At 44.1% G+C, this 13,603-nt stretch overlaps 1 protein-coding gene across 1 annotated transcript in view; it reads left to right on the top strand.

Moving 5' to 3' along the window:
- LOC137520920 (mucin-7-like) overlaps positions 1 to 13,603 on the top strand; it is a 94,835-nt gene that overhangs the window by 13,924 nt on the left and 67,308 nt on the right. The window contains exons 2-3 of the mRNA XM_068239508.1: positions 4,651 to 4,774; positions 7,060 to 7,169. The gene's annotated coding sequence lies outside the window, so the exon portion shown is untranslated. The remainder of the gene's footprint in view (positions 1 to 4,650; positions 4,775 to 7,059; positions 7,170 to 13,603) is intronic.

The following is a 13,603-nucleotide window of genomic DNA, read 5'->3' as shown; positions in this document are numbered from 1 at the left end:
GACATTTTTCCAACATGCGCTATTTTTTGGTCCGGCTCATCCGGCCTACGCACCCAGACCGGAGCCTGACTGCAGCATCCGGATATAGAAAACCAATGGGAAATGGAACCACAGAACACACTGGAGACAACACCGGACGTTCTACCCCACTTCCTATGCGTATCATAGCGGCCATTTCGGATGGGGACACATGGGCCCAGCATATCTGGAGCAGCAGGGACACACGTGCTGGAGCTGTTTTGGCAGTATGTCAGAGGTGGATGTGAGGCCTACAGCGGAGGACCTGATTCTACAGGTGCACCAGGTGCACCTTCTGCAGACCCCAACAAATTTTAAGGTATTTTTTCCCCCCACGGATCCGGATGGCAGCCTGAAGCAGTCCTGATGCAAACGGACCGGATCCGGATCGGAACCGTACGGTTCCAATCCGGATCAGGTCCTGATACGATCCGGATCCGGTCCGTTTGCATGCCAAAACACAAGTGTGAACGGGGCCTTAAAGTAACACTACAATGATAAAAGCATTACTCAATTTATATTAACTATTGAAATTAATTAGAAATCCGTCCACCAAAGAAACCGCCTGTTCTGTTTCTGTAGTGGCCTTGGTCATCCCCAGAGTCCATCTCAAATAAATCCTTTGGAGCCAGAGCCTCGCGATTGCTCACTTCTCCGCCTCTCTTTGGTTACAAGCCAACCCTAGCTACACAGATCACAGCTTAAAAAAATAAAGAAGTCTTAAAGAGAACCTGTAACAAAAAAAAGTTCCCCTGGGGGCTACCCACCTCGGGAGGGGGAAGCCTCAGGGTCCCAATGAGGCTTCCCCCTCTGCTGTAGCTGCAGGCAGTCCAGCGCTGGTTCCCCCGAAGTGTCCCGGAATCCTCCCTTGACAAGGCTGACAAGAGCTGATAAGCACTGATTTATTTACCTTTCCTGGCTCCAGCGGGGGCACTGTTGCGGCTCTCCGTATGGAGGTAGGCGAAAATAGCCGATCTCTGTTGGGTCCTCCAGCTAGTTTAATTAAAATTAAGCCAGTGGCGAGTGGGGAACTCACTCACTTCCTTGCGTTCCACCTCTCGCCGCATCACTTCCTGCAATGCTGCCCTCTGTGCTTCAGTGGGCAGCATTGCAGGAAGTCACACGGCGAGCGGTGGAACAAGGAAGTGAGTGAGTTTGCTGCTCGCTGATGGCTTGATTTTAAGGAAACTAGCTGGAGGGGGACCGCGGAAGGGGGGACCCAGGTGAGGGAGGGAGGGTCTGACCCCCTTCCCCGCCGCTGTGTTGGCTGCCCTCCTTCCTGGCTGCTACCCTCTCCAGCATGGAGGCCTCCTCCCCACCCACGGCTATGGGACACAGATACGTTTTTAAAATCGTAAACGGACTGGAAACGTGCTGCAAAGGGGCAGCACGGATCCGTTTGAAAAACGGATTCCGGACTGCGGATTGCATTCTGTAACCGCACTAATATTATAATCGAGCCTTACCCAGGATTTCATACATGTGCTACCAACACATTCGTTGCAAGAGGTGTTAGGGTTGTGATGCATCATATTACACCAGGGCAAGATCATCCACAAGGCAATCCTAGGCAGTTGCCTAGGGCCTGGAGAGAGTCTGTTAGCCCCCACTAAATCTTATAAAAAAAAAAAAGCCAGGTGACCATCACAGGTGGGCAGAAACTGCTATCTTGCCTAAGGCCCTATTTCATTTTAATCCTTTTGTGTATTATATCACTGGGACGTTGTCTCTAGAGACACAGGTTCTAACCCTGTTCTAGGCAAGTAAATAGTCTTGCCCATTTTTTAAATTTTATTATCTTTGGTTGTTTTTTCCTTTTTGGGGTTATGGCTTGGACTTTCCTGATTAGCAAAAAGACAATACTAGAACATGCGCTCGTGCCTAAAATGTTCAGTTACCATGCCCTATAAAGAAAATGGGCAGGGAAAACCCTGACAATTATAAACTAAAAAGAGCAAAAAAATGGATTACACACCCTCCTGCATATACAAAACTTTATTACGGTAATACAAAAATGAGACATACAAAATTCGGTTATGCTGAGGTGTAATGGGAACTAGCAAATCCTTACCAGACAAGTTAAAAACATGTGAACAGACAGATCAACACCATAGCTACGGCCGTAAACACCAAAGTTTCCTGGTTAGATCAGTGCATAAGATAGCAGATTCTCAAGGGTAAGGTCTTGAGTTCAAATCCATAGCACATCAACACAGCATTCAGAATGTTTCTATAAGGGCTGAGGGCTTAGGAGTTGTAGGACAGGTGTAGCTCAGTTGGTAGGTCAGGGAACAGGTGGTAAAGAGGTCAGGGAGATTCAGGAGACACTGAGAGCAGGGCTGAATTTAAGCCATGGCCTAGGGCACCACAGGAGTAACTGCACAAAAGCAGCAGGCTAAACAGGTGCAGCATTTGCAAGCTTGCAAATGCTGCAATGCAGGGAGATCAGACAAGCACCTGACCATAATACTCTCCTGCTAGCCACCTGTGCAGCAGCCACCTTGCTCTCTGCGCACATTTGCATTGTGGAGAGTGGCTATGGACTTGGGCAACTTTGGAGAGGGAAAGGAAGTGGAAGCTTCTGCACTGGAGACGAGTGGAGAAATGAGTGACACTGATGGCTGTTGCAGTGTGAAGACAAGCTGGCTACCTATACTGAAAGTTTGGTGGGAAAAGGAGGAATTAAGGGAGTCATCTGGCTACCCATACTGGAGGGAAGGGGGGAGGAGTCATCTGGCTAACTATACTGGGGGTAGGTCATCTGGCTACCTATACTGAAGGGGGCGGTTGGTGACAGTGGCCTTGGGCGGTAAAGAGTACAAATCCGACCCTGACTGAGAGGGGAGTTAAAAGATGGGTAGAGGGATACTAGGGCTTGTGATGATTGGTGAATGTGCTATAGAGGAGGAATGACTAAGAATTTTGAGACGTACATGCAGCACAATGCCAGAAGTGGGATAAATGGAGGTATAGTAACATGGAAATGGGCACAAGAACTTAGCTGCACAAAATACACAGTGATAGTCCATCTTTTGTGGAAATTAAGCCCCACTAAGGGAGCATACATACATCCAATTTGAATTGGTCAATTTTACTACTTTCATTTAGTATGAAGGCCAATATATTTTAACTCTAAAGCCCCATCTACACGATACAATTCTTTGTGCGATTCGATTACGATTCTAATTACGATCTGATTAAATCCGACATGTCCGATCAGGATTCGATTCGATTCAATTCGGGTTGCCATTGTTTTGCAATGGCGAATTGAATCGAATCGAATCCTGATCGGACATGTCGGATTTAATCGGATCGTAATTAGAATCGTAAACGAATCGTACAAAGAATCGTATCGTGTACATTGGGCTTAAAAGACTGCTACAGACGTCTAAATGCAGATTATATGTTTCTGCATTCATATGCCACAGACGTCTGAAGGCATTTTAGCACAAAACTATTTCCACCTGACACAGGCGTCAATAGACATTCATTTTTCCCCATATTTGGCACAGATGTCTAAAAGTGTTTTGTACCAAGTTTTGGTTCAGTGCCAACTTTCTACTTGGCTTGAAATATGTTCATCAAAAAAGCCAAATTTATTCAAGCAGATATGATGCAACACTGGCCATATATAATTAGGTTGTGACCATTTTATGGTTCCTCAATGTACTATCTAGCTGACCTATGTGGAAGTGGTATGGTAGTTAAAGAGGAGCTGTAGTGAAAATAACATAATGAGCAAAATTGCTAATTTTTTACAGTAGTATAGTCAGTGTTTGCCCATTGTAAAATACTGTATTTCCCTTTTCTTGATTTACATTCTTAAATGTATCACTGGTGTTCAGTTCTGCTAGATGATCTGTACGGAATGTTTGTCTCTGAGAGTTCTATGCACAGAGGGAGATACTGCTTGCTTGGCAGTTGGAAAAAGCCGTTATTTCCCACAATGCAAAGAGGTTCACATGCTGCAATACTGTCAGGACCACGAAAACACACTTTCACACATCACACTTTCATCACAATATTAGTCATACAGACTCCCTGGTGATCTATTTAAGAAAAGTTAAAGATTTCTCATGGGAAGGGGGGTATTGGTACTGATTGGAATGAAGTTAAATCTTTGGTTAAAGTTCCTCTTTATACTGGGAATATACAGTGGTGGTGGATTGATGGTGACATTGTAGAAGTCATTGTTTAACATCATGTGAGAAATAAAATTTGCCTCCTGCTGGCTTCTTCCACCTCCCTATACTCAGAAAGGGCATAGGTACCATGAAAAAATGTATTACAAAATAAATACCAGTTCTTGGTTCAATGGCCTTCTCACCAGGCAACTGCTTAGTTGTCACTGGGATGGTCAAGTAGACGTTCATTTACATGTGGAGGCTAGCTATCCAATAATGTTTATTAAAACTTTTTTAAATTGTAAGCTGTTAGTTGCAATTCAAGTAACCTGGGGCCTCATGACCTAACACTTCTTTAGTTTGTCCTTTTATCTTGCTTTTTAAGGATTATGCTTATTTAACTTCATCTCATGATTCACTAACATGATTTTGTGTGTGTGTTAATTTAGTGCATACATTAATACATATAGGGAAAATAGCATACTAATGATCTTATTTGGTATTACAGGTAGCACTTGGGTAACAAATGACGTGGCTGTCATTATGAACGCATGCCTCCGGCGTGATGATGTCATTTCCGTGCTCTGGGGGTAACACAGACTGCAGCAAGCTTTCCCCGAGCGGCGTGGGAGGTGAGTAAGTGGGGGCACTACAGACCCAAAGCAGGCATCAGAGACACAAATGGGTTCACAGGTGGAACAAAGGGGGTGCAGTGGAGACACAGGATGAACAGAAGAGGCACAAAGGGGTCACAGTGGGGACAATGGAGGTACGGGGGGACAGAGATGACACAGTGGAGGCCTCACTAGGGAAAGAGAGGTGCCGCCCTCATATATCACACTTTAGATACATTTTATGTTATCACGATAAATTAAAGGACACCTGAACTGAGTGGATATGGAAGTGAATGTATTTATCTTCTTTTAAGCAATATCAGTTGCCTGGCAGCCCTGCTGATCTATTTGGCTGCATTTGTATTTAGATCAACAAATGGGGCTGGGGAGCTCTGATGAAGAAGTAGACAGTGTGGCCAGATCCCTACCCCAGTGCCTCTTGGGGTACAAATGTCCAAATAAAGCACCACGTCAAGTAAGTATAGCTCTTATATAACGCATATGTTGTAACCAGGCCTGGCTTTACATCACAGGAGCCTATAGGCACAGATGTCCTGGCACCCTAGACCTCTCCCTTCATGAACCTACAAAACTCTGCCCAACCGCAAGTGTGCTGGCTGGCCCAGCTGTCACTTCTCCCTTCCTTTCCTTACCTGTCATAGGTAGTTACAGGTGCCACTGTCATTAAGTTACATTAGTTATGTTAATTAAAATAGGTATTATAATCTCTTACCCACACTGTTTTAAAAGAACAGGCAAATGTTTGATTTCATGATGGCAGCCATCTTTTTAGTTGAAAGGAGGTGACAGGGAGCACGAGACACAGTTCCAACTGTCCCGTGTCCTGAGCACCTCTCCCAGTTGCTAGGCAACGTGAACAACAACATAGGAAATCCCATCATGCTCTGCACAGCATCAGGTGAAAAAAGCCCGGGCTTTTTTTCTTTGATGGGTGGAGCTTAGATAAAAATGCAGCTAAAATGATGCTTTGGTAAGAAAAACAAAGTTCTGATGCTGTGAAACTGTTTAAGAAACACCAAGTCTTTTCAGTTCTGCTGAGTAGATTTTTAGTCCGGAGGTTCACTTTAACATTAGGTAGCCAGAAGTACCCTCAGTATTAAGTACACAGAGATGCCCCTTATTATTAGGTAGCTAGAGGAACCTCAGAATTAAGTAGCTAGTGGTGCTCCGACTGAAGGGAGATCTCATCAGTAGAATGCCGGAACCCAGTGAGTAACCTCTCATTTACACTCCACTCCATTCAGGACTCTGAATAGGGAAGGAGGTAAGAAGGCACTGGTGGAGGGGAGTGAGCCGCCCTTCCATCATTAGGCACCTGTAGGCACGTGCCTACAGTGCCTTATGGTAAATTCGGCCCTGGTTGTAATTGTCTTCTTACAAGCACCAATAAAAAGTTACATTTGGGAGAAAAAAAGTACCGATAAGTATAGCTCTTTATCTCATTCAAAAATCGTCAGCAGTGGACTGCATAGGCTAATGCAGTGTGATAAAGAGTGAGAACACCTGAAACAGCAGTCTGCCACTGCTGCCGATTTTTTGAATGAGATAAAGCGCTGTATTTACTTGAAATGGTGCTTACCCACATGCTTTATTTGTAGTATTTGGATCACACGCCAGGCTTGTTCTATGGATAAAAGCATGTGATCAGGACATCCAGGCAACCGGTTTTGTTTAAAAGGAAGTAAATATGGCAGCCTCCATATCCCTCTCAGTTCAGGTGTACTTCAAGTGTGAATGAAGACTTCAGAAAGGTGTAATAGCCAGTGGTAACCTATGCACTGGTTACAGCAGCCTTACTGAACCTTAGCACATCAGGACCATGGTCCTTGAAATCCTCACTGAGAGTGCTGTCTTTGCATGCCAGATAAGAGAAACATGTTCAGGGTGGTCCTTTTAGGTGGTGATTTTGGTGCAGTTATTGGGCCTGATTCTATTCACTTTTTCTCCTAAGTTTTCTCCTAGGAGATAATTTTCATCTTCTGTTTAAAATAACTTCTCAGCACTTGCAACTGAAAAAGTGATAAAACGTAGTCGAAAAAGTACTGTTAAAAAATTTCTGAGTATTTTCTAGCTTGCTGGTAGCTTAAACAGCAGTTTATTGATAGGATGTAAAATATCACCTAGGAGAAAAAGTAGGAGAAAAAGTGAATGGAATCAGGCCCATTGTCTTTATTGCATACCACTGTGAAAGCGAAAAGTGTATTTATTTATTTTTGCCAAAATATTAAAGCAATAGCAAAGTGCGTTATCGCACAGTAACATTAATACCTTTTGTGCATTAGGCCCTATTTTCATAATTGGACTGAGCAGCTTCCATTAAGTGGTTTGAATCCCTCATGAAGAAATGGACCATTCCGATATTTGTCAGATCTGTCAGATTTTTATTACTTCGGTAAGTGACAGGTTAAAAGTAAATTATAGTGCATATAGGTGAACAAATGTACACCTTATATATGTATTTTAAATTGTAAAGCTTTTCACAATAGTCCTTTAAACTGTGGCGATACACAATAAAAGCCACAAGGTGGCGCCAATAACCAGTTTATTCTGTGTAAGCCTGTTTAGCAGTGAGGAGGGGTTTTTATGGTACTCTGTGTCATTTGCTGGTTTCTGAAATCTCATTAAACAGATGTAGAATTTTCTGCAATAATACGGTCAGGGGCACAGTGACTTATGAGGTCAGTGTGACTTTCACAGCTGACTGACGTCAGGCACAGAAGCCATGGAGTCATTAATCCATATAAACTGTTACCTTATGTTGTTATCTTCCAATAATGTTTTCTCATAACACAATATAAGTTAGACGGATCTTGCTGCCACTATCCTCCTGTGTACAAGCTACAGTCTTCACTATAATTTGTTATATTGCTTGCAGTAGCTGTCTGGCCTGCTGGGCGATTTATAGGGCGATTTGTATGCATGAGGACGTATCGGATATGTTAGGTCATGATTCCATAACGTATATTTATCACCACAGCCAGAGGCATAGCTATGGGTGGGTAAGGGGGTACACATGTCCCCGGGCGCAGCACTGTAAGTGGGCGCAGAGCATGGGCACCGCATCCACAAGTGAGTGAGATGCGGCTTGCTGGCTGCCCGAAGTGCCCCTGCTTCTCTCCCTCTCTCTGCAGAGGAGTGCAGAAGTGTTAACAGCAGCAAAAAAAGGGGGTGCATCTGGCTAACTATAGGGGGTACATTTGGCTATCTAAAAGTGGGGAAGGGAGGCACATTTGGCTATCTACAGGGGGGCACATTTGGCTAACTAAACAGGGAAGGGGAGCACATCTGGCTATCTAAACATCATTTTTACATTTGGCTCCACCCATGACCACTCCCACATTCTGATGCGTGGCCATGCCCAATTTGTCCAGAGGGGGGTGCAAAAACTGTCTGTCCCCAGGCGCTGAAAAGCCTAGCTACACCTCTGACCACAGCCTGGTCTTGTGCTATTATTGTTTTGGTGTTCTTCAGTAAAATATTACACAGTGTTTATTAACCACTGTTTTCCTGCTGATTGTCCCTGGGATAGGAATTTGGGGAGTTTTGACATGAAAGGGGAGCACATAATCCAAGGTGGAGGGAAGGGGCATAGTTACAAATCATGAACCCTCTGCCCTGTAATACACTGATGCTCAATGGTATAGCAAGAGGGATGCAGAGGTTGTGACCGCACCGGGGTCCTTGGACCAGAGGGGCCTCCCTCAACCACAGTACTAGCTCTCTATTGGTCCTGTGCTAGTAATGACTTCTATAGATGCATTGAACGGTATTAATCATTAACAAACTGTTCTCCATCCCCTTCTTGCACCTCTGATGCTGTGGTTGTTCTTGTCAGGTTTTGGTTTGTTTGTTTGTTTGTTTGTTTGTTTGTTTGTTTGATTGGGGATGGGGGGGCAATGTAAAACTTGCATTGGGACCCATAGCTCCTTAGGTACCCCACTGCTGATGTTCTCCTCCTCAAACACACATTTACACACCCTCCCACCCTTGGTGACCCCCATAGAGAGGGGGGGGGGGCTTTCTGCCAGGGGTAATATAGCAATGCAACCACCATGACAACCCTACCTATGAAGTTCTGAAGTTCTGTTGATGGCAGGTTGAAGACAACCACATTGGAAGGCCTGTGTGAGTGGTAATGCAGTTGGTGGGCCTTGGTTAGAGTCCAGACACATAGTGAAAGAAGACAGCTGGGTGCAGTGGGCCATAGGACTTAGTGGGAGTTATTGGCATAGATGCTAAATATTCTACACACCACAAGACAGAGTTCACAATCACAACTCTTGAGGAGCCACATTATCTTATAAGAAAAGGCAGATGCCAGGATGTTGCATTCTCAGAGAAGAAACACAATGCCATCGGGGCAGAACCAAAAAAGTCATGTAGCGTGAACTAGACACTATTTTGTTCTAAAAGATGCTTAATTGCTACTACAGAGCAATTTCTTTGATCCTGATGAGATATTTAGGCAATTAGATACTGTACAATAAACATACAATAGACATTAGACAATACGATAGTACATTAAACAATATCACTGGGAGGAAGAAGGTGCCCCAAAAAATAACCATGTATGTAATATTATGAATATAATATAAAATGGCTCTAAGAAGAAGGGGCAATGCCAATATAAGAAAGCCTTTTTAGGCACTCCAAGCTCTGCACCTTGGCTACCTAGACACTGCTTTATTTGATCTGAGGAAGCGGACTGTGCTCCGTGAAACGCGTTATTGTTTTTGTGTCTGATTATTAAAATGTCTTTCTTATATTGGCGTTGCCCCTTCTTCTTAGAGGTAAGCCATTTAATATTTATTACATCCATGGTTAATTTTGGGGTGCCTTCTCCCTCCCTAGCTATTGCAGGTTGCTGTTAATTGTTTGTTTAGTGTACCCAGACAATCGTTTTTTTCTGGAGTGCGACCCATACATTTGAAAACAAAGAACCCGAGTGGGGACGGGATTTCCTCACTTGTTTTTATACTGGCTGCTGGTCTTGCAACCCACCTTTGTATTTATCCAGAACCTGATATTAATATACTACACCATAAGGGCCAGAGCCAGAGAGCATAAGAAAGTAGCCAGAGAGCATAAGAAAGTTTATACTTGAAGCTAACATCTTTTTTAGATATATCATGGCTAGGCACAGTCAATGGAATGTTGGTAATCTCTGCTTCCACGCACATCTTATGCAAACTGTATTCCGTTTAGAACTGGGCCAGTTAAAATTCATCAGGAAGTGTGTATGACCAGCCCATCTCAAAGCTGCATTCAACTGACATTACATTTGCTTGCATTTATAACCTCTAAAACGTGTACATTAAATAAAGGCGCATGGAAATAAGTGCGCACAGTAATGAAGTAGTAAAATATCGGGGTTTTTTTTTACATAAAACGATATTTAACAATATATGGCCAGAGTGGACAGAATACAACTTAAGATGATATATTGGCAAAATTGAAATACATTCCCTAGATCTTTCATGAAAAGAAGGAGGGCAGGAGATGATACATAAGGTTTTATTGTTACTTAAAGAAAACTTGCACTGAAAAAAGTCCCCCTGGGGGGTACTCACCTCAGTAGGGGGAAGCCTCTGGACCCTATCGAGGCTTCCCCCGTCCTCCTTTGTCCCACCGTCCTCCTGTGTCCCACGGCGGTCTCGCTGCAGCCCCCGGAAAGCACAGGCGACAATTTGTCGCGCTGTGCAATATTTACCTTCTCTGGCTGTTGCGGCTCTGCGCACGGAGATAGGCGAAAATAGCCGATCTCCGTCGGGTCCGCTCTACTGTGCAGGAGACTTGCGCCTGCGCAGTAGAGCGGCCCGATGGAGATCGGCTATTTTTGCCTATCTCCGTGCAGAGAGTCGCTACTCCGGGAGGATTTTCATCGCGGCCGTGGGACCGAGGAGGACGGGGGAAGCCTCAATAGGATCCGGAGGCTTCCCCCACCCGAGGTGAGAACCTCCAGGGGAGGTTTTTTCGTTACAGATTTTCTTAAAAAATATATTGCAGTGATCATTTTTCACAAGAAGACATCAGAAAACGATATTTAACAATCTATGGCTGGATTGGACAAATTACTACATAAGAAGATTTTTAACAATAGCAAGCAAAATTACCATACAATCGCTAGATCTTTCATCAAAATGGGGAGGGCAAAAGACGAGGGCAGGAAATTATATTTAACATAATCATTGCAAAACACTAAAACAAAAGTGCTGTTTAGAGATGAAAAGCAGGTCCGGCATCAGTTAATGCTTCAGTGCAGTTTTAATCAAAGAAGGTACAATAAGTCACATCACAAAAAGGGTTAAAAAGGACCTCTGACGAAGCAGAGAGACCTGCGAAATGGCTGTCAGGCCGTCCTGTTCACCCTTTGTGATTTATTGTACCTTCTTGGATTAAAACTGCACTGAAGTATCAACTGGTGCCTCCTGGCCGCAATAGCAGCATAGGGGGCGATATACAGGCTGGGAACGCGAAGAATCAGTCGTGTTCCCATGCCTGTCGGCCGGTGACGGCCAAACCGGAAGTGTTCGCCGGCGGGTCCTGGAGCATCAGAGCGGGGCTGCGAGGGCACCGATCGGCTGCTGGGGGCTGAGGTGAGTAAATCTCATTTTTTTATAGTTCACTTAAGGTTCACTTTAAGGTGAGTAAATCTCATTTTTTTATAGTTCACTTAAGGTTCACTTTAAGCTGTATTGTTGAATTACATTACGATTTTTAACGTTGATATCTTTTCGTTATTATTTCCCGTGTGTTTTTATAATGGTATTTATCATTAACCAAGACTGACAATGATATTTATCGTTATCAGATTTCATTATCCACCGGCGCCATTTCCTTATCCAGCAGGGCCATTTTTTCACTGCGCCATTTTTTCATGCGCGCATAAAACGGTAATCAACGTTTTGAAGCAGCAGAAAACAATATATATATATAGTGGGCGCCCGAAATTCTGCTCCGGCACCCAAAGAATGATAAATTGTATTGAGTCCTACGGCGGCGCCCAATTTGTACACTTGCCACATGTGCCCTTTTTTCCTGCTCCGCACTAGGTGGGCAGATGCTGTATCCCTGGCCTAGCTGGAGTGTACAACTACAAAGGGAAACTGGGGAAACCTGTGGAGCATTAAGCCATGGTGATACCAGGGTAACCTGAATGTCCAGTTAATCACTGTCCTGAAGGAGTTATCTTGTATTAAGAACAGTACTTTCTTTGAAGATTTGTTCCAGCAGCTGCAGCAGACTGATGAGGGATAATAATTATACCTATAAAGTTAACATGTTTGCAGCTGTTAATAAGAGCTAATTATTTTTTTCCTGTGCAGATCTGTGTGATGTGGGTAGCTGTGGAGAAGCAGAGAAATTGCTGAAACAAAGCGCGTCATGTAAAACATGGCATCAAAGATCAAAATAGCACAGTATGCCCCTTTAAGGTTACCTGAACTAAGCAATAATATAGTAGATGGCCACACCTGTAGTACATGGCCACACCTTCTTCTGTGCCCCATAAATACTGTGACTCCTCTGCTTTGCCGGCCTTCTCTCGGTCTTGGAGCTATGACTAAACCCAGAGGTAAAGGCGCATATGCTGTCCTCTCCGAGCGCCATCTTCAATCGTGCTCCTAAATGACTAAACGTTCTGAGCTTGCGTGGTTCAGAAACATTTGTAATTGCACATGCCAAGGATATTCTGGGCTCCTGCAGCACACAGCCATGGGGAAACATGCATGAAGAGGACAGACCATGCCTAGATTTGGATAGGTTGTCATGTGTGGTCAGCGAACGCTGAATAACTCATTTTCCGTAGCCACTAGAATGCTGTAAATTGGATGAGCTTTTAGGCTGATTTTTAGGAACCGGAAAATATATTTGTCTTCTGTCTTGGATTATTAATAAAGGAAGTTTGTCTATTCAATTTTCGGAGGAAAGAGGGAACGTTTTTGAGAGGGAAACAAATGGACTGATCGCTATCTGCTGACTCTGCTCTATGGCCAGCATTTGGTCGTAAACACCTATATGGCCTGGTGCACACCAAAAACCGCTAGCAGATCCGCAAAATGCTAGCAGATTTTGAAACGCTTTTTCTTCTTTTTCTGTAGCGTTTCAGCTAGCATTTTGCGGTTTTGTGAAGCGTTTTTGGTGTAGTAGATTTCATGTATTGTTACAGTAAAGCTGTTACTGAACAGCTACTGTAACAAAAAACGCCTAGCAAACCGCTCTGAAGTGCCGTTTTTCAGAGCGGTTTGCGTTTTTCCTATACTTAACATTGAGGCAGAAACGCATCCGCAATCCAAAATCTGCAGCAGCCCGGGAGTATGCGTTTCTGCAAAACGCCTCCCGCTCTGGTGTGCACCAGCCCATTGAAATACATTACCCTAGCGGATCCGCACCCGCAAGCCGATCGCAAACTGCAGCCGAAACGCTCTGGTGTGCACTAGGCCTAAGGGAATAGCTAGTAGGAGGAGGAGAGGTGAGGGGTCTGCTCTAATTCAGAGTGAAGGGAAAAAAGTCATCTGGCTGTATATTTAAAACAGAAAGTGACATTCTGCTCTGCTTTGCGGAACGATACGGAATCGATAATTGTCCTGACTTTTGTATCATTCATGACAGGTGGGGTAATTAGTGTCTCAGCAGAGCTGATTAACTACCTCTGTGGATTTCCACAAAACATGCACTGTTGGTGGGCCTTGAGGACAGGGTTGGGGAACACGGTGTAGTGAGAAAGAATAATATAGAGGCTGTCATATTTATTTCCTTTTAAGCAATACCAGTTACCTGGCTATCCTGCTGATCCTCTGCCTCTAATACTTTTAGCCATAGACCCTG

The sequence above is a fragment of the Hyperolius riggenbachi genome, chromosome 6 (genome assembly GCF_040937935.1).
Source record: "Hyperolius riggenbachi isolate aHypRig1 chromosome 6, aHypRig1.pri, whole genome shotgun sequence".
NCBI lineage: Eukaryota > Metazoa > Chordata > Amphibia > Anura > Hyperoliidae > Hyperolius > Hyperolius riggenbachi.
The sequence above is the reverse complement of the archived record's forward strand: the minus strand, read 5'-3'. Positions and strand labels throughout refer to the sequence as shown.